This window comes from Halichoerus grypus, chromosome 5, assembly GCF_964656455.1.
Source record: "Halichoerus grypus chromosome 5, mHalGry1.hap1.1, whole genome shotgun sequence".
Taxonomy (NCBI): Eukaryota; Metazoa; Chordata; class Mammalia; order Carnivora; family Phocidae; genus Halichoerus; species Halichoerus grypus.
Window position 1 is genome coordinate 158,665,807 of NC_135716.1, and position 21,718 is coordinate 158,687,524.

Sequence of the window (21,718 nt, forward strand, 5' to 3'; positions counted from 1 at the left end):
GGCAAGAAGGAGGGACCCCACCCTAGGCTCTGATCTGAAATTCTAGACAGCTGCAGGGAGGCTGGGTGGTTTGGTTTTCAAGCTCCCCCCCCCCCCCCAGGAATGGTTTTGGTGAACAGACTCAGAATAGCAAGAGGTTTGGGGGACAGACTCAGAATAGCAAGAGGCTTCCCCAGCCCGAATCCCAGTGTCTTCAAAAGACCAAGACCAGCTGCTGATTGTGAGGAAAAGCTGAGTTGGCACTGGTGCAGTTTGCTTGCCCGGGCCTGGTGAGCAGAAGCCAGCAGAAAGTGCCATCCTCCCCTTCCCAGGTTCGCACAGGTGGCTCAGGCTTGGAAAAGGAGAAAGACCAACAGCCACAGGTATACCTCCTAGATCCACCTCCAAAAGGACCTCGGGCTAAATCAACCAAAAATCTTCTCCCCCCTCCCCTGGCCCGAGCAGCAGTTGCCCACTGCACCCGGACCCCAGAATCCCTGGCAGATGGGCCTCCAGCTGACCACCTCCGGAGACGGGGAGCTCATTCCTTCCCCCAGGCAGCCCAGCCATCTCCCTCCCTGTGGCTTCCCCTGAAGGGTCCAAACTCTGTCTTGTGGGCATGGTGGGAGAGGGCTGCTCCGTCCACCCCAGCACAGCCCTGCCAAGATAGGCACAAACACCTTGCCCCAGCCCCACCCTCCAAGTGTGCAGGAGGAGAAGCCAGGGTTTATGCTCTTTTCAAGGACTGAAGTATCTTCAAAGAGCATAACTGGCCATTTTAACCTGGGGTCCAAGATTAGAACTGCAGTTCAATAGAATGAGTTTCTTCTGTAATCCTGTGTATCTTATGCATTTAAAACACTGTTTGAGAAGGTTCCACAGGCTTCACCAGACTGCTAAAGAAGTCCATGGCATTTGGGGGAAAAAAAAAAAAAAAAAGTTAAGAAGTCTGTTCCAGACTCCAGACAAAGCCACTTTTAGCCATGAATATGTTGTTTGGAAAGATGGCTCTGGCCTGGGTATGTCTCTCACCTCTGGAGAAGCCCCCCCACCCCCCATGTTTGAAGAAACTACTTTAAAGTAAAGGGTAAGACCAAGACCCACTTCCAGGTCTGATCTTCACCATGGTGTTTCTGTGCTCTGAGGTGACTGCACCACCAGACTCCTCGACTCCTGGATCTGAGCAGAAATTGAGGGCACCGCTGAGGGCTGAGCGCTGTCTGAGACGGGCAGGCAAAGAGGGACCGGACCCAATCCCGGCTTTGGCAAGTTCCCACCAGGTAAGTAGGCACACTCCTGCCACACCCTGCTGCCCGCCCTTCCCTAGCACACCAAGGGCTTCCTGCATGCTCAGCTCTGCCCATGCAGCTGCTCCCTGAGCCTGAGTGCCCATCCCGTGCCCTCCTAGTAGCTAACCCTCCCTCAGCCTCCCAGAGCCTGGCTGGACTACCCACTTTGGCCTGAGTGCCCTTATCCCATGAAGAGACCCAGCTGAGGGTGAGCCTCCAAGAAGGACCACCTTGGCCTTGGATGCACTTGTAGCTGTGGTGTATGGAGATAAAAGAGAATGCCAGGGAACAGGACACAGTGATGACTCTCAGGCTGGGTCAGGAATCAGCACTTGGGTGCTTCCTCCTGAGCTGGATGCCCCCAAGCAGGACCACAGGGGCGGGGGGGGCAGGTTTCCTCCCAAGGACCCCCACTGCCTTGCTAAGGAAGTCATTCTGAAGCCACGCTCCCCCCAGAGCTGCCAGAGGATAACCCCTGATTGCCCAAGCTGGTAGATAGCCACTTGACACTCTCTAAAATGATGAGCAGTTCATTCATTCAGCAAAAATTTATTGAGTGCCCATTATTTGCCAGGTGATGGAAACAAAGACAAAAATCCCTGCTCTCAAAGAGCTTACATTCTCAGGGTGCCTCGGTGGCTCAGTCAGTTGGGCTGCCAGCTCTTGATTTCGGCTCAGGTCATGATCTCAGGGTCCTGGGATCAGGCCCTGCATCAGGCTCCATGCTCAGTGAGGAGTCTGCTTGAGATTCTCTCTCTCCCTCTCCCTCTGCCCCTCCCCCCCACTCACGTACTCTCTCTCTCTCTCAAATAAATAAATCTTTATTTTAAAAAAAGAGCTTACATTCTCTTGGGAAGACAAGCAACATAGAATATAAATAGGCAAAAAGTATAGTATGGTATTCCTAGAGTGTTATAAGAGCCATACATAAAACTAAGTCAGAAAGAGCAGGGTGTTCCTCACAAAGAAGGTAACATTTGAGTAAAGACCTGAAGGGGATGATGGAGGGAGCCAGGAGGAGATCTGGGGGAAGAGCATTCCAGCAAAAGACATAGCACATGCAAAGGTCCTGTGGCAGGAATGTGGCTGGCACATTTGGGGAACAAGGAGGGTAGTACGGTTGGAGGGAAGTGAAAGGGAGGAAACAGAGACCCTCACAGGTGGGGAGATTGAGCATGTGGAGCTTGAGGTTGCTGTGATGACCTCGGCTTTCCTCCACAGGAGGTGGGAAGCAGTGAAGGTCCTGAGCAGGCGAGTGATGTACTAGGACTTGAATGTTAACAGGATCAGTGTGGCTGCTACGTAGGGACCAGACCACTGGGGAGCGGGGAGGATGCTGGTGTGCAGCCCTCTGCTGGGAAAGCAGCGGTGGGGATGGCGGCTGGGTTCTGGGTGCGTTCTGAAGGGGAATGAGTTCTGGGTGCATTCTGAAGGGGAATGAGTTCTGGGTGCATTCTGAAGGGGAATGAGTTCTGGGTGCATTCTGAAGGGGAATGAGTTCTGGGTGCGTTCTGAAGGGGAATGAGTTCTGGGTGCATTCTGAAGGGGAATGAGTTCTGGGTGCGTTCTGAAGGGGAATGAGTTCTGGGTGCATTCTGAAGGGGGAATACTCTGAACACTGGGCATTGCTTCCAGCCCTGGCATTATTTCCGCACAACTGACCTACGAAGCAGGTCTTTTGTCCCCATCATAGAAAAGGAAACTCAGGTCCAGAAAGGTCACACAGCCAGTGAGTGAGTCAATGCGAGGTTATCCCAGCCCGAAGCCCGAGTTCTTCACACTCCACTTCGGCACCTGCCTGGGCAGGCTTCCAACAAGGAGGACATCTAGCCAACAGACCCCAAGAGAGGAGAAAAAGTCAGGACACTTACCAGCTGAGAAGTGTCCTTAAAATGTCATCTTACCCAGCTTTTTCTGTACATTAAAGCTCAAATAATACTTATTGGTCTTAAGTGCTTTTATTTTCACTTACACAGTTTCCAACTTCTAATCAATCTTTTTTATTTTAAATTCCATCCAAAACCATCGGTAAAGGGAGAAGACTGTAAGGGGGTGGGGGGAATCATTTGATGATGGCAAGATAAGAACTGAGGCACTGGCATGATCCATCACACTCCTGTTCTGGCACAGCTGTGGGCCAGGCCTTGTGAGCCTGGGGCAGACAGGGAAGACAGTCCCCATCCCTGCGGGGCAGCCGGCACGTGCGGGGAACCATATCCAAGCGAGGCTGCCTGGGAATGACCCGGGCAATTGGGCAGGGAGGTCCAGCCGGGGAAGGCTAGAATCCAAACCCAGGCAGGAGCGGAGGAGCCCCAAGTCACATCCTAGAAAAGTTCCAGCGATGGCAGAGGGACCATCAACAAACAGCTGAGCTGGGGCATACGTGCTCCGAAGTCCAAGCCGACAGATCTTCCAGCAGGTGGTGAGGCCGCCCTTCAGCAGGTAGGAAGAATGGGAGGGACACCGCAAAGGGAAGGAGAAAAAGTCATGAGTTCTCGCTCTCACTGCTGCTGAGGGTGAGGAATAATATGCAGCGGGGGAGGCGACAATTTTAATTTAAAAAGCCAGGAGCAGGCGCCTGGGTGGCTCAGTTGGTTAAGCGTCTGCCTTCGGCTCAGGTCATGATCCCAGGGTCCTGGGATCGAGCCCCGCATCGGGCTCCCTGCTCCGCGGGAAGGCTGCTTCTCCCTTTCCCACTCCCCCTGCTTGTGTTCCCTCTCTCGCTGTGTCTCTCACTGTCAGTTAAATAAATAAAATCTTTAAAAAAATAAAAATTAAAAAATTAAATAAAAATCCAGGAGCCTGTGTGGTTCTGGGGCTGAGTCTACATGTGAGATGGACATAGGGAGCCCCTCTCCAGAGGCTGAAGTGGGCTTCCAAGGCTCATCTGTCCCCTCCACAGCAGCCTGGGCCAGGTCTGCAAGAGTGAGTTGCTAGAAGGGAAGGAAGGAGGAACGGAAAGAAAAATGGAGAGAAAACAGGGAGCTATGGCAGCCACATCCAAGAGTCCATCCTGCTCACCTTGATACAGCCATGCCTGCATGCGGCAGTAGATACCAACACCTTCACAGGTAGATGTACATACCCAGAAATGCACCAGCCGAGAGGCACAGCCATGGAAGCACTCACTAATGCAAGTACAGGGCAGACTTACAGATACTGAGGACACACCGAAGCACAGAGGCCCTGGAAAGGACACACATGCTGAACAGTGACGTTTGCACTGATGCCAACAGAGAGGTGTGGAGCCGTGTCCACAGATACTGACAGAGGTGGCAGACATGCACCAGATGGACGCACCGGTGTGCACACACCTGCACAGATACCCGCGCATACAGGTGGAAATGTATAGACACACATACACGGACATGACAGATGTGTACATGCAAGCAGCTCACCTACACACAGATGTGCAGACACACACAGACACACAGATGTGCACAACTACATAGCTCTGCCTATTCTTATACTGATATGTGATGCATGTATGCACATTTACAAGAACCCACGTTCCCAGATGTATCCTGAGATGCATGCACACACACAAAGGCTCGCTCAAGGACATGCTCAGGCGCCGCCAAGAGCCAGGCACACGCACACAGCTGGGCTCTGTTCTGAGCTCAGCACCCCCGAGCCAGCCAGTTTCGAGCCAGGTGCTCTCCTGACCCACCCCTGCCGGCCACCAAGCCCTGGTTGGCTACCTGGTACTCAGGCCCTCCCACCATGGCTTGTCTGCCCGTTGGCCCCAGGCCAGGCCCCAGGCTCCAGGATGGCAATTGCCCCATTCTCCCAGGTGCCAAGTCAGCCAAATTTCACACCCATAAGTGGAGCCAGGCCAGTGGGGCCTGTTGCAGCCTGCTTGGGGCATCAACGCGGGGGTGGCGGGAGGGAGCCAAGATCCTGTAGTGGCAGAGAGAAGAGCAGCCCCAGCCGCTGCGCAGGCCTGCCTGGCAAGCCTGCTTCCTCTACTCCAAGTCATCCACCCTCTGCAGGCCTCGGGCTCCCCACCTCTGAAATGGGACAGCGTGCCTGTCCCGCGGACTGTGTCAAGGGTACGTATCACCTCCCGGGTGAAAGAGAGGTTTTGCCTCACCTTCTCTTGTCTCTTCCTTACAATAGCTATGCGACACCGGTCGAATCGCCCCTGTGTTACACTAGGGAGCAGAGCTCTGGAAGGGGGAGTCACTTCCCGCAGGGAGCAGACAGGCCGGGAACCCAGGTGCCTGCTGCAAACTCCAGGTCATTCCCCGTCAGTACATACACAGCACAGGAGCTGCTGGAGTCCAATCACTCGCCCACAGCAGACATCATTAATCGATCACAGTCTCTTCTGGGGAATCCGACTTGGCCTGGAAATCCTCCTCCACGCACCACTCCAGGCAGACGTTCGTAATTGGCCAGAGTTGGCAGCCAGGATGAAGCTCACCGCCATGCTGCCACTACCTCTAATTCATCTCATTCAGAGGGCGGATGGGGCGACTGAACGCTTCGGAAGAACACAGGCGATGTGCCTATCAGAGGAATTTTAGCACCGCTTCCAAAGGCTATTGACATCCTAGTCACCCCCCCCCCAAGTCTCACTACCTACACTGGGGTGGGGGTTTAGGGACAGGTCACTGCTGTTGCTCTATTTCACAGAGGGAGACACTGAAGTTCTGGCGAGTGCATCCAGGGTCACACAGCTAAGAGCCAGAGTGGGAGTGGGATTCAATCATTGACTCCTGTCTCAGTGCTCTTTGACCATCCCTGGCCCCAGCCAGACAGGCCAGGCTGGAGGGTGTGGGCCTGGGGCAGCCAGGGAAGGAGGGGGACAAGAGGGGCCAGTCTCCTCCCAGCAGAAAGGAATCAACCCTACAACTAATTGGTTCAGAGTGCTTCTTTTGACCCTAATTAGCTATTTGTCATGTCTCCATTTGCATACCAGAAAAGATGCAAATTTGCATATTTGTAAATGAGGCTGAGCCTGGATGTGGGTTCTGGAAGAGCTTGGCGGTTGCTGGCAGGCAGGGAGGCAGCTGGCTCTTGCCACTGAAGCATGGGCCATGGAGCAAGGAGATTTGGAAGACAGCTCCTTGGCTTGGGGCTGCAAGGTGCTCACAGAGGAGGTCAGACAAGATGGCCCGCTTCGCTCCCTCCCCTGGGGCTAAGTGGTGGGCAGGGAGAATGGGTGAGCCTAACGCTGCTATTTTGATTAGATGAAACAAGGAGGGGGGGAATATAAAGTAATTTCAGGACGCTCTGTGCTGGGAAGCCTTCTGTTCCCGTCCTTGGATAGAATCTGTAACACTTGCAAAGGGGGGGACGTCTCCCTCCACCTCGATAGAGAGGATGAGGTTTGGAAGGGAATGGAGGTCAGGGAGAATCACACCCTCCCTCTCTCTCACACACACACACACACACACACACACACACAACACACACACTCCAGACTCTCAGGTGCACACATACACTTGTACACACACCTACAGTTCACTTGCGCATGCACACATACGCACCACGCACACAAGCCTCTGCCCCCCAGGAGCACCCTCACACACGACACCCCAGACCCCCAGAGATACACACACAGCTCTAACTGGAGAGGCACATTCGCACATGCAGACATTCCCAGACTTCCTGCCACATACACATTCACGCCCTTACACATACAGACACACACTCAAACACTTGAACATAGATGTAGGCATACAGACTCACTTAAGCTGTGCGTAAATATTTACATACACACACACACACACACACACAAGATATACACGAGAACATCCTTGCTAAGACCAAATTCCCTGGCAAATTCTGGAAATTCTGAGCCTTTTGCCAGAGTTTCTGGTGCCTCTATGGGAGGAGACAAAAGAAGCTAGGTGGCCATCCTTCCTAGAAAGGGAGCAGGTGTATCCCCAGGGAAGTGGACCCCAAGGAGGGACTGGTTCTTTCTCTAGGAAAGCAATGACTAGCCAATGCCCCGGTGCCTTCTGGGTTTTTGTCTAGGGCTTCGAGCAGGGTCCGGGCAGGCCTTGACAAGCACGAGAGCATGGGGGGGGGGGTCGGGGGAGCAATGCTATAGTGTTGGGACCTGCCATGCTTTGAGCGAGGAAAGCATCATGCTTCCTACGATTTCCATGTTGACCTCAGCAGCCAGTGTGGAACGAGGTGGCACAAAGCTGCTGCCCCTTCAGGCACGTGGGCGCCAAGAGGCCAAGCTCAAAGGGAGCCCCAGACCCATAAGGCTTCCCAGGATCTGGGGCCCGGGTGCTGGACACGGGGACCTAGAAGCCCAGGGTCAGGGAGCAAAGGCTTCCACCACTGTTCCCATCCCCAGCATCTCCTCCCCAGTGCCTGCCCCCCAAAAGGCAAGCTAAATAGCTCCGTATTTGTAAATTAAATATAGCTGTACTCCAGCTTTCCAAAGAGCTGGGAAGGAGAGAAGGAGAAAGAAAAAGAGAGAGAGGAAGAGAAGAAAAGCTGCCGCCCTCAGGAAAGTCTGGCTGGTACAGATTGCCTGAGTCATGAATATTCATCTGGCGAATGAGGAGAGCAGGAGTCTGCATAACAGCTCCACCCACCCAACTGAAAGAAATGTCACCGCCTTTGCCAATAAAGTGCCAAAGGAAGCCGGTGGAGGCTGCCAGCCAGACGGTGCCAAACTGCTGACTTCCACGCCCAGGCGTGGAGAAAGCACATTGTTTCCGGCCCAAGGAGCCGCCACTCGGGGCTGGGGGAACAGAGCTGGCTGCGCGGAGAGGACCGGGAAGAAAAGTGACACCCGCCACCGCCACCCACGGGAAGCCTGGTGGGCAGCGCGCCTGGGCCACAGCCCTCCCCGGCGCCCCTCCAAAGAGGGGCTCGAGCCAACCGTTCGAAGGCACCCACTCTGGCCGACCAGCGCCCGGCGAGAGCTCCATGAAGGAGTCTCAAGAGGGTCTTCACAACTCCTGGATAGTGACCAGAGGCCAGAGGCTGGGGGACACACTGGGTGTTATTTTGGGGCCTAGAAGGCCACAGTCACCTTGGCCCCATTTTGCAGAAGGGGACACTGCAAATGCAGGTGACTCTTCCCTCTCTGGGTCAATCCTATTGTCTCTTCTTCTGGAAGCTCTCCTCTGACCCCTTTCTCTAAGACAGAGTCTGGCTCTCCATCCTCGGCACCCATCCCCCCAGTCCTGAACACTTGCCTGGATGCCAGTCCTTTTCCTGCCCACGGCTGCTTCCCCACCCCGGGGCTGTGAGCTTGAGGGGCAGGAGCTGTGGCTGACGGATGGGCCTCAAGTGTTGCAGCCCAGCACAAGATACAGAGAAGGCATCTTGAGCAGTTTGGCCAACGGAGGCATTTTCCTCCACCCATTCCCATCCCCAGGCCTTTTCCATAGCCCTGGGTCCTTCCTATCGCCCTGACCTTGCTTGTCAAGTCCCCAGGAGGTCAGGCCTCCTGTCCCAGCAGCTCAGCCTGGGCCCATTGGGATGGGGACAGGTGCTGAGCAGCTGGCCTCCTGTCCCCAGGCCCTGCTCCCCATGAAGAGAGTAGAGAAGTTCCAGTGCCCCTCAGACCCCATCCTCGTGGCGGCACCCACTCCGTGGTGTTACAAACCGGCCTGGCCTGCCCGCAGGTCTACCACAGCTGGCTCTCTCCAGTAATTACCTCGATGAATGGAAGAAGCAGAGCTGGAGAGAGGACGTTCTCTTAGTACAGAAAAGCAATTAGGGCTGTGGGCATCTCCAGAGCCGCTGCTCCAGTCATGTAAAGTTTGGGATGTGTATTTGGGACTTAATGAGGATATTTATGTGTTCGCATCTTACCTTCACAGACTGCTCATTCCAAGCATCCCAAGTACTCTCGGGCCAAGTACACAGCAATACAAGCCAAGGCTCCAAGGGAGAAGTACCGCCCCTGGGTAGCCCCTCTCTCAGGGTTCATGGACCCCCAGAAATCAAGGATGACACCCACCTGGAGCCTGGCTCCCTTCTTCAGCATCCTCGGCAAGTCCATATTCTGCTCAAGGCCTCCGGGGACTGAAACTCCTTTTTTGCCTCCTTCATGGTTAAAATATCAGCAATTGTTGTGAAGTTCTTCCTTGAACTGAGCCAAAATCTGCCTCTTTGCAACATCCCTGAATTGGCCCAAACATTGTCCCTGGGACCACACAGGACATGTCACTCCATCTGTCCCAGGTCAGCCACGAGTCCTGCAGAAGGTAAATGGGTGTTGAATTGAAAAAGTTGCTGTGGTTAAATAAGTTTGGGGGAATTCTACATCGGTTTCCTTGCTGCAGGACTTCTCTGAGCCATGGGGCACCTGGTTGGCTCAGTCAGTTAAGCGTCTGCCTTGGGCTCAGGTCCTGATCCCAGGTCCCCGCTCGGCGGGGAGCCTGCTTCTCCCTCTGCCCCATGCCCATGCTCCCTCTCCCTCTCCCTCTCAAATAAATAAATAAATAAAATCTAAAAATAAATAAAATAAATAAAATAAATCTAAAAATAAAATAAATTAAATAAATTTAAAAAATAAAATAAATTTTAAGAATCTAAAAAAAAAAAAAAGGACTTGCCCAAGCCTTTACTGTGCTCACACGCACTGAGCTGAAGGTGAATGTATTTGCTCACAGAAGCCTTTTCTGTGGCACAACCTCACAGAAACCAGGGTTTCTAGAAACCAGGGTTCTAAAGAGCACATTTTAGGAAACATGGCTTCGGCACGTTAAAAGCAAACATTTAATTCCTTGGCCTGAGCTCCTTCATTTCTCCTCCACTGGGCACGATGCCTGGTCCTCTCCCCACTCTGGTCCCCCACCATAAGCGAACTCTGCCATATGCCCGTGTCCCTCCACAGCTCCAGACAAGCTCTGGCCACCAACTGTCCAGAAGAGCCTTTACCTTCACTATCCAAGACCCCGTTTTCCCACTGATGTGCTCAAAACACCATTGGGAGGATGGGCAGCTGAATCCCACTGAGCGTCATCCCTGAAACTCCTCCCCCCGCCCCTTACAAGCCACGACTGAACCTCAGCTCCTTATTCTGCTCTCAGACCCCACATTTGGAGCCCACAGGCAGACTTTCCGTAGGCCAGGTGTTCCTGCTGTGCCCTCCCTGGACAACAAGATGGTAAGCCACAGTGAGCCCCCAAAATATCTGGGCACCAACTAGTAATTCCCACACGGTCGGGCTTTTTCACACCATCACCCGAAGCATACATTTGTCCCAGCATCTAATCCCCGCAGACCCACCGACGGAGCACTCCGAACATCCTGGGCTCCAGACCCAGAAGTCTTGCGGGGCCAAGACCGTAGTCCACACCTGCACCGGGGGGCCCTGGCTCCACCAGGCCTCCGGTCTCCTGTGCCTTTAATCACTCCCTCCATACCTGCCTTCTCATCATCCTTCAAGTATGTGTTCAAGCCCAGGCATGGAAAAGAGGCTCATCTCACTGGCCCAGTCCAGTAGATTCTAGTGGCTCCCCTGCCTGGCTGTTGGGAAAAAGGCGTCGAAACTTCCTCAGGTTCTGTAGACTGGTTAGTGATGCCCGCTAGTGTTGGGGAGCAGGCAGGGTGGCCCCCACGCCAGTTAATGCCATCCCCCAGCAAAGCTCAGTCCCTTTCCCTCAAATCTACTCCCCCCAGGCTACAACCCTCCTTTCTCCCATAACAAACACCCAACTCCCATACACGCCCACGCGTGGCCCCATTCCCCCACCCAAACGGCTCCCTCCAAGGTCACCAACAGACTCCTATTTGTCAAGTCCTGTACCCTCTCCCTGGTGTGAGTGCCTCTGCAGCATTAGATATGGTTGACCTTTCTCTGGAAATTCACCCCCGCCCCATGGAATTCCAAGGCAATCTATGTCCCTGGTGGTTCCTCGCCCTCCTGACAATTCATGCAGCTCTTCTCCCATCTCATAAATGTGCCATGTTCCAGGGCCCAATTTCCAGCCTTCTGCTGCTCCTGCTGATGCACGCCCTCCCTCTGAGATCTCATCCACAGCTTGGTCCTTGGGAAAAGCCCCCTGTGCCCCTCACATGTGCCCCTAGGATCAGCCCTGCTGCCTACAGGCCACCGCCACAAGCCAAAGATCTGAAAACCCAGCACCTCCTCTCTCCTCCAGGACCGGCTCCCACTCTGGATTTTCCACAATGCATAATCCTCCCAGGCTCCCGGATCAAATTCCTGGCTTGCGTCTTGATTCCTTATCCGCATCCATTAAACCACCACGTGCTGAGTCCTCTTATTTAATATTTATCTAATTTCCAAAATAAAAAATAGCTTTATTATTTATTCTGACTGAAGAAATGATGTATCGTCAGTGTAAAAAAAAAAAATCAAACCAATACTTAAAAGCATGAAAAAGAAAGTAAAAATCACTCAAAATCCTACCACCCAGATATAACCACTCCAGCATTTTGGTGAACAGCCTTCCAGACATATCTCTATGCATATATACACATAGAGATCTATGTATATAATTTATAGATGAGGGATTGTATTATACATACTGTTCTCACTGACACCTGCTTTTCTCTCTCAACAATATGTCATAGACATCTTTCTATGTCAATAAATAGAGCTCTGCAAAATTATTTTAATTACTTCATAGTATTCCATTGTATGTATGTATCGTACTTTATTTAGCTGGGTCTCTATTGATCCTTTAGAATGTTGTCAAGATTTTACTCTCATAAACAATACTGTGGTAAATATCCATGTGCATATCTCGTTGCTTATTTTTTGCAATTATCTCCTTAGGATAAAATCCTACAAATGAAATTGCTGCAATAAGAGTATACTATGTCCAATTGTGTCGCTCTGCCCTTCCACAAATGTACAACAATGTACTTCTCAACAGTGCCCCAGCATGTCTGCCCACACCCTCTTCCAGCCCCAGGTTTCAATGTTTGGCCAAATCAACAGACAGCAAAAGACACCCATTTTTACTGTCTTTGCTTAAATTATTAGTGAAAGTAAATGAGTATCTTCTCATGGGTTTTTTTTTTTTTTGTCATTTGTAATTATTTTCTTTGTGAATTGCCTGTTCGTGTCTTTTGCCCATTTTTCTAATGAGATATTTATCCTTTTCTTAATGAGTGGTAAGAGTTCTTCGCACATTTGAGATCAGATTAAACAATTATCTCTCGTATATGCTTTCCCTTTCCTCACTTTTCTTTTAATGGTCTTTCTGGTACTTAAATTTTTAATCTTCATATATTCAAATGTATCAATCTTTTATTTTATGATTTCTGGATATCCCATCATGCTTAGAAGGAAAGTCCCCACCTTAAAATGACCAAAATAGTCATTTGTATTTATTCATTTGTATTCATGAAGACTCTGTAGTCTTCATGGCTTGGTCTTATTGGAGTAAGATAGAAAACCAGCTTGTGTTGTAATGGCTAGCCCATGCCAACACCATTTATAAAATAGCCCATATTTTCCCAACTCGATAGAAATGCCATTTTATTATATACAAAATTCCTTAAATACTTGGATCCTTTCCAAACTCTCTATTCTGTCCCAGTGATCTGTCTCTGCTTACATAAGAAGTTTAATTATTGTCTCTTTATAAAACATTTTAATATTTGAGAGGGTAAATATTCATCATTTTTCTTTTCAAGAATTTCCCTTAACTACTCTACTTTTTTACTCTTCCAGATTAGCTTTATAATTATTTTTGTCAAATTTTTAAAAAATCCTGTTGGGGTATTGATTGGATTATCTTAATTTTGTACATTAACTTAAGGAGCAGGGACAGACTCATAGCATTAAATCTTTTCACCCAAGAACTAGGGATATTTATCCAAGTCTCTTTTGTATCCCTCAGGAGGGTTTTCTGGTTTTCTTCATGCAAATTCTACATGTTTCTTAAAAAGCTTATTTCCAGGCATTTTGTGTAATTATTTTCTTCTTGACAGTGTGGACAAGGCCTTTTATTTTACCTTCTAGGTAGTCATTTTGTAAAGAGAAAAGCTATTAGTTTTTGTATATTGTTTTATTACTGGCCATTTTACTAAACTTTATTTTTTCTGATTGTTTTCAGGAGATTATCTTGGGTTTTCCAGATAAATAATGATCTTATCTGCAAACTATGATTATTTGCTCTCCTCTTCCAATATGTATCTTTTTCATTTCTTGTCTAATTATAATGCTTAGCACTTTAGGAAAAGTGTTTTTAAAAATACTGATAACAACAGCTGCCACAGTCTAGTTTCTACCTTTAAGAAGAATATATCTAGGGTTTCACCAATCTAATGTCTCCTGTGCATCCTTTCTACTCCTGTGACCACTATCCTCATCCAGCCCATATTAATTTGTCATCCATGTCATCACAAACGGGATGAACAAGGGTACAAGCTTTGAAGTCAGATGACCTGTGTTCAGGTCCTGACTGTCATTTAGCAACCAGACAATCTTGTTACGTTATTCAAGATTATTGAAATTCAAAAAAAATGGGGGGGGGGGTTGTCATAAGGACTAAGTGAGATAATCTACACACTGTGTGCAGTATCTGTAAATTATCATTTTTAGGTCTTAGCCCCCAACTTCTCCTTCCAGTCCCACCTATATCCCACTCTTAGGTTGACCTTCCCCAATACCACTGGGCTCATAGCACTCTACCACACCCTCCCCTGCTCACAAGCCTTCAATTATCCCCCACTGCCTAGAGAATGAAGGTCCAAATTCTAAACCTGTCTGAGATCTTCCATTATTCAACTCCAAACTTTCTTCCAGCCTTACTTCCTGTAGCCTAATGCCACCCCCGCCCATCACACACCCCTCCCAACCCTTTACTCCAGCCTAGATGTTCTCCTCCCTAATGGCTGCCTCATACCAAGCAGGTCCTCACTCTCCACTCAGATCCCTATATCAGCATTTAGTCACAAGTAATACAAAATTAAAATCTAAATGGGTTTAATAAAGTGGATTTAGCAGCTCACTTAATAGAACAGTCCAGATGCAACAGCCTTCAGGCACAGTTTGATCAGGGCTGGAACAACATTTTTCTGTGATGTTTCAGGCTCTTCCCACCTCCATATGTTTACAGTAGTCTCCGGTTGTGTTCCCAGTCACCAGATGCCTGCCAGGAATTAGATCCACAAGCTACCTCGTTCAAATCCAGAGAGATTGGATGTCTTTCTCTAGTCATCTAACAAAAATTCTGACCTTCGTCTCACTGGGCCAATCTAAACCAATCCCCGTGACTGTGTGTTGATTGGTTTAGAACCAACCCATGTGCCAAAAATGGGTCTGGGGGAGAAGGATTATCTTCAATACCTACTAGGACTCCTCTCCAGAGCCACAGACACCATTGGAGATGGGTCCGTTGTTGATGACCTCAACTGCCCTACAACTTCTTCCGCATGACTCTCCTGGGACTCAGGCTTCCTTTAAGGCCCAAGTCAAGCCCCAGAGTTCTGATAATGTGCCCACTCCCTTTTAGCTCCCACAGTCCTTACTCTCTGCTCAACACATGGTGAGCACAGCCATATAGCATTTATTTATAGAGTCATTGTCTATTCCTCCCAATTAGTAATCACAGAACTGATTAATAAAGTCTACAAAACACTTTATACAAGGTAGCCCTTTCGACCTTCACAACAATCCTCTGAGACTCAGAGAGGTTAAGTGGCTTGCCCTATGTCACACAGCCAGAGATTACGTTGCCCCAAACGCCGCTGCAGTAAGCTCATGCTCTCTCTTTCTCTCTCTCTCACACACACACCCCCTGCAAGCCCTCCTCCAACTGCCAACTGAGGCCCGACCCAAAGATGCAGAAACACCCCTGGCACCACCTCCTTTTTCCCCACTTCCCCTCAATTTCTAGAGATCTTCGACTTCCTCCCAAAAGTACAGAGAAAGTTTTCTTGCCAGACAGCAGTTTCTAAGATTTGTGTGACAAGGCCGGGTACAATTCAAATGACTCTGGGTGATTTAATCTGCTTGGGGCTGGGGTGGTAAATCAGTGTGGCCCAGGCTGCCACCGCCGCCCCAGAAACCCACGAGCCAAGCGGCTGGTAGGCGTTTATCTGCAGATCTGCAGGTGCGTGAACCGAGTCCCGGAGAGTTCCCCTCCGCTACACTCGGAATACATTTGGAGGGTCCTACAGCCCACAGCCTCTCCCGGCCTACATGTTCCACCAGGAAATAACATTCCCAAGGATGCAGCCCCAATTCCTCCCTCCCTTCCCCGCCCCCCGCGCTGTCAGAGAAGCTCCCCCCGCCCCCCAGTCCGAGCCCGCACCCGACTTCTCAGGGAAGGAGACCAGCGTGGGTCAAGCTCCCACTGAAACGGCCGCCTCGCTGCCAGGTCCTTGCGCACCCACACACATCCATTACCTCATTTCATCTCCACAACAACTTAATGAGGGAGGCATGTCCGTCCTCAGTTTACAGGTGACTTAATTGAGGTTCAGAGCGATTAAATAACTCGCCCAAGGTCATTACACAGCAAGCAGGGGAGGGCAGAGCCAAGATTCAAATCCAGATTCATAAGACTCCCCAGTCCTCCTCCTGTGGCATCCACCACTCTGTGGAGACCAGGGAGAAAGTAAAGGGTAGCTGCCCCTGGAACCGTGTCGTTTGAGAAAAGAGAGGGAACAGTCCCCGGATGAAGGGGAGTTGTTGCTCGGAGTGAATGAAACAGTAGTTTTTCCCACACAGGAGAGATGGCTAAGGAGAAGGTAGTCACACTTATGAGGCTCCTACTGTATGCGGGGCAGGCGTGCCTACATGGGAGCCACGCGCCAGATGCTCGACACCCAGCATCCTCCCCAGGAGTCCATAAACAGTGGGAGGCTGGTAAATATTTCCCAACCAGCAGGCTGGAAGAAACAAAGAGACCTGACTTGTAGCATTTGCCCGTTTCTGGGGTGTAAATACTCCCACTGCGGCCAACTTGGAGCTACCCATGGGATGGTACTGACCACAGAGTTGAGAAGAGATGCCCTCGGTTGGTTGTGGAACCAGCAGGAACCCACTCCAGCACACCACTGCTGTAAGAGTGGTTTTATTAAACCCACTCAACAGTTGAGATCATACAAAAAGGCACTCGGGCCTGAAATCCATTTCTTTATAACTTTCTAAATCCACGTTCTGCCCACAGCCCCATATTCCCTGAGCCAGGGGCAACACAGGGAGCCAGGACCACCAGCCTCTACTCTCCGAAGGTGGGCAGAGTCCTGTGAAGCCCCGAAGGGCAGAAGGAGACCAGCGGGCCGAAGTCCAGCAGACCGAGGTTCAGCATCAAGGAGAACTTTCTGAATGCCCCTCCAGGCTGCCAGGAAGGCAGCATCTCGTCATGCCTGGCACACAGTGAATACTCAAGAAAGAATGAATGAAGAAATCAGTAATCGAATGAATGACAAAGCCATTACATTGACTCTTCAAACTCACCAAATCCAAAACTGAATTCATTCATTTTCTCTCTTCAGAAATCTATCCCCCCCCTCCCGCCGCCACCCGCAGTGTTTCCTGTCTCAGTGAGGACCACCAAGCCAAAAACCTGGGGGCCCTTGACTCTCCTTCTTCCTCACTCCTCACATGCAAGCAATCAGCAAATCCTATCTCCTCCACGTCCTGGTTCCTCCTGAACAGATGCTGTCCATGACATACCCGCTCTGTCCCGTGCCTCAGACCGCAACCATCTCTCGCCGAGCAGACCCACGGCACACTAACTGCCCTCCTGGCACTCCCCCCAGGCCTGTACCCACTCCCAGCCCCTATCAAATACATCATCAAAGCTGTCCACGTGATCTGTCAAAGTTGCCCCTCTGAGCATGTCCCTCCCAACCCTTCCATGGCTCCCCATTACCCAGAGGATGGAATGGAAGCCCCCTGGTCCTCCAAGGTCTGGCCTCATCTCCGGCTCCCATTTGATCCCTTACCTCCTTGTCTACTACACATCGGTATTGATTCTGGAATAACACCAGACTTCATGGTGTCCTCCCTCCCACCTCCCTTCCCCTCACCTCAAAAACTCCTTTAAGACTGAAGTAAGATGATCTAGAAGATTACTCCCGGGGGCCTTTTCGACTAATATTTCATGATGACTCTAATGCCAAGCACTCCCTTCTGGATTTTATAGTCACCTTCTCTCTTCATGGGACCCTACAAGGGTCTTAAGGGGCCCTCTAGTTCAAGTCCATCGTTTTATAGAAAGAAAATCTAAGGCCCAGAGAGGGAAAGGGATTTGCCCAAGATCACACAGCAAGTCAGCAGTGGCAGAGCAGGGGCAAGAACCAGGCACCTGCATCGCAGCGCAGGGTTCTCTCTTGGCATCACACTCTCCACCCTGATCCCCTGATTCCAACACAATCGTCCTGACTACCCCACCCCGACTCACCTCCCCACACCCAAGCCAGATTAGCATCTTTCCTGCTTTTGCTCACACGGCAACAAGGCCATTCCCTCACCTCCATTTAGCTTCCAGGGCATTCCACCTCCAGGAAGCCCATCCTGGTTATCAAGCCAAACATCCTTCCCCAAACCCCCTGTATTGGTCAGAACCCAGCAACTAGGGTTTGGTTCACTCACAGTGGTCGTGTCTTGCTCCATCTTGCCAAGTAGGACACCCAGTCCTCAGGGCTGACCAATGTCTCATCTTCTTATTTTCCTTCTCCTCCTCCTCCTTCTACATCCTCCAGCTCGATACGCAACTGCTCAAGGTAACAAAGGATAGTGAAAAGAACACGGCGTCTGAGGTCAGGCCCATGCAGGGTCAGATCCCAGTTCTGTATATCCCTGACTGCTCGATCTTAATCCATCTGCGCCTCAACCTTCCTTATCTATAAAATGGGTCCTACCTCCCAGGGTTGCTCTGCAGACTGAATGACGTCACCCACATTACAGGCCTAGTACTAAGTGGGCTCTTGTTAAATGACAGCCTCCTTCCCCACTGCCTTGCTCAGTGAATCCCCAAGACACTCGGAGAGAAAAGCTCCTCTGGGCTGGGAGGCGGGCAGAATTGTGGACCTTTTCTCTCACTCCCATTTTCAACAGGCTATGAGCAGCCTGTGTGCAGAAACGTGGGGCATATCCAACCCCCTTCCCCACCCCCAACAATCTGCTTTAACCTTCCTATCTCAAATGTCTTGTTTATTTTAATATCACCCGTTTCACTTTTCTGTGCATGCAAAAAAAAAAAAATTATAAAAACAGATTTAAGAGGAAAAGAAGTATTTCATGAGGAAAACTGTCTGCAGCCCTGTTTCTCTCTCAGGAAAAAGTGGCTGTGATTCTGGCATGAGAGAGGGAAGCTTAACCACTTCTCTTCACCACAGCTGCCAGGAGAAGTGCATTTCAGAGTGGAACAGAACCTCCAAATGAAACAGTATGTCTCCCAGCCAGGCGCTTCCCGTGCCCAATTCCGCTTGGCAGGTGACACCCCCAGCTCGAGCAGGGATCCAGCCCCGACATGAGCAACTCGTAAGGCTCTCTGTTTCTGCCCACCTCCCGCGCAGAAGAACCAGCCCGGCCAGGCCCTGGCAGGCCACTGACCTCCAGGATGAGGCTCTGAGAGGGAAAGGAGATCACTGGAAAGGGCGTGGACCTGCCTGGCCAGTGGCCAAGGGGACCAGGACCCCTCCCAGTCCCTGAGCATTCAGGGACCAGCCCTTTCCTCTCCCCAGATGAGGGAGGTTTAGCATAAAGATCAGATCCAAGACTGGCTGCTCAAAACAAAGTTCAGAAAACTCGCTACTATTTCCCCTCTTTCAAAGGTGTCATTTCGGAGGGCTACTCTGGATGGAATCCAAGGGTTAAACTCCAGAAGGGCTCTGCCTCCCCCCACAAACCGTCCCCCCCAAAAGATGAAGAACTGAGAAAGCAGAAAATAGCACATGACCTCCAAATATGCACAATAGAGACTGCCCCAGGGCAGAAAGCTGGCTGGGCCAGGACAGTGGTCCCCCTCCCTTATCCCAAATCCCATACCTTTATTAATGTGGCCTAGTGACTTGTACTGAACTTACTGTCCCTTGAACTCTTTTTTTTTTTTTTTAAGATTTTATTTATTTATTTGACAGGGAGAGACAGCCAGAGAGAGAACACAAGCAGGGTAAGTGGGAGAGAGAGGAGCAGGCTTCCCACCGAGCAGGGAGCCTGATGCGGAGCTCGATCCGAGGACCCTGGGATCATGACCTGAGCCGAAGGCAGACGCTTAACGACTGAGCCACCCAGGTGCCCCTGTCCCTTGAACTCTTAAATCCCTTTCAAATTTTATCTAGTAGTCAAGATGGGCCCCAGCATTTATCCCTGTGACATTTCATCATGCTAAATTTCCCTTATCACTCCACATTGTTGAGATCTCTCAGGATCCCGTCTTTCCTATCTGAGCTTTGCTCTGTCCTTTTTCTCTGTTCTATCACCTCCTGCTCTTATAGGCCTACACCCTTTATATCTCCTTTTGGGTCCTTGACATACACTGGTCAGAACACGGTAGAAGGCAGAGCCCCACCGCTGCCTCTGAAGACCTTCGCAGACTGACCCGGTGCCACCTCTATGAACATCCCAAGGTTGTCATTCAGCCAGATGGGAGCCCCCCCATGCCCTCACAGCCATCCACCATGTCCTTGAGAGCAGGAGAGACCCTACCTTGTGTCTCAGGAGGCAGTGTGATATGACAGAAAGTTCCAGGCTTGCGTCCCAGCCCCATCAGTCTTGGGAAAGTCATTTAACTTCCTGGATCCTTCATTTCTCATCTGTAAAATGGAGACCATCACCTCTCGTGCATGACTTGTGAAGATTAAGATCGTATATGTGAAGTAGCCAGCTCACAGCAGGTGCTCAATAAATAACATACCCCTCTCCACTCCACACAAGCTCGTTTTCCTCACCCACCAGTCATGAAAGCCGTCAGGAATCTGAAAGATTTGCCTGGTCTCAGTGAACCCAGGCTGGCTCTAGGAATCACTGACTTCTTTAAGTATCACAGATGTCACCATCCGTACGAGGCCCTCGCGCTAATCTGAGATCAGCCAAAGCCCTGGATCTTTTTTATGCGAACACCTATCAAGGCAGTCTTCCCGTCCTGGATCTGTGCAATTGTTTATTATTTTTTTAAAGATTTATTTATTTATTTGAGAGAGAGAGAGAGAGCACGCGAGGGTGCACCCGCGAGCAGGCGGAGGGGCAGAGCGAGAGGGACAGAGAGAATCTCAAGCAGACTCCCCACCGAGCACAGAGCCCGATAAAGGGCTTGAACTCACAACCCTGAGATCATGACCTAAGCCGAAATCAAGAGTCAGATGCTTAACTGACTGAGCCACCCAGGCGCCCCTATGCAATTGTTTAAATAAAACAATAACAGTAGTAATACAGCCTAATCCTTCCAATCCCACTATGAAATAAAAAGTACCTCCATCTTACCTATGAGGAAATTAAGGTGCAGAGACCTTCGAAAGATCACACAGCGGGAAAGTGTGAAAGCTAAGCACAGCTCTGTCTGACCCCGAACACCATACTCTCAATATTAGACAATATTTCCTAAACGCCGGCCTAAGGGGCGGGGCGGGGGGGTTGTCTCTAGCCCTCTTGCACTTGTCTTTTTGGGCCTCCGCCCTGAGTTCACTTGGTTGAGCACCTTTGGGTCCTGATACTGTCAGCCACAGGGGTGGCCACGCCTCACCCCCACCTCCCGGCAGCTCTGTGCCCACCACCTTCACATAATAAAAGGGACTGGACTCGGGCGCCTGGGTGGCTCAGATGGTTAAGCGTCTGCCTTCAGCTCAGGTCATGATCTCAGGGTCCTGGGATCGAGTCCCGCATCGGGTTCCCTGCTCAGTGCAGAGCCTGCTTCTCCCACTCCCTCTGCTTGTGCTTTTCTGTCTATCTCTCTGTCAAATAAATAAATCTTTAAAAAATAAATAAATAAATAAATAAAAGGGACTGGACTGAGGCACCAAGCCCATTGCTGCCTGAGACCGGGACCAGTGGGTTCTTTGTCTTGGCCCCAGGGGCTGATCTCCACACAGACATCCTAAGCTCCTTGACTCCTGGGCCCTTGACCCCCGCACAGCCTAAGCCCGGGGCTAGCCTGGCCCCTCTTCCCCAGCCCTTCACCAGGACCCAGCCACCTGCTGCCCAGCCCTGAAACCTCTGAACTGACCACTGCCTCCTGAACCCCCAATGGCCAGGATCCCCACCTGCCCAAGGGGCACCCCAAGGCCCCTCCTCCCAGCCACGTTCCAGACTATCCAGATGCCAAGCCCAGCCACCCAGGACAGCTAACCTCCAGCACTGATGACCAGCCTTCACCCCTCTGACTCCTCCTGGCCCAGGGGGCAGACTGGTTGCAGGGTGAGGGAATTCCCTAAGTTTGGGGCCCAGGCTGCCCATGGGAAAAGGAGGGAATGGACCCAGGAAGCTGCCAGGGCTGGGGCTCAGGCCCATGGCCACCAAGGGGACAGCCAGTCAAGGAAAGGACTCCTGGAGATCCCAGGGGGATCTATCGTGGGTCTGTGGGCAGGACCTTGATGAT

At 50.9% G+C, this 21,718-nt stretch overlaps 1 protein-coding gene across 1 annotated transcript in view; it reads right to left on the reverse strand.

Annotated features, from left to right (window-relative positions):
- Positions 1-3,207: 3,207 nt before the first annotated feature.
- Positions 3,208-21,718, reverse strand: part of LOC118552537 (uncharacterized) — a 65,394-nt gene continuing 46,883 nt past the window's right edge. Inside the window, exons 6-14 of the mRNA XM_078071785.1 lie at positions 19,834-19,940; positions 17,776-17,897; positions 16,167-16,561; positions 14,181-14,320; positions 11,341-11,491; positions 10,619-10,721; positions 9,208-9,445; positions 5,362-5,779; positions 3,208-4,201 (exon numbers count right to left, since the gene is read on the reverse strand). The gene's annotated coding sequence lies outside the window, so the exon portion shown is untranslated. The remainder of the gene's footprint in view (positions 4,202-5,361; positions 5,780-9,207; positions 9,446-10,618; positions 10,722-11,340; positions 11,492-14,180; positions 14,321-16,166; positions 16,562-17,775; positions 17,898-19,833; positions 19,941-21,718) is intronic.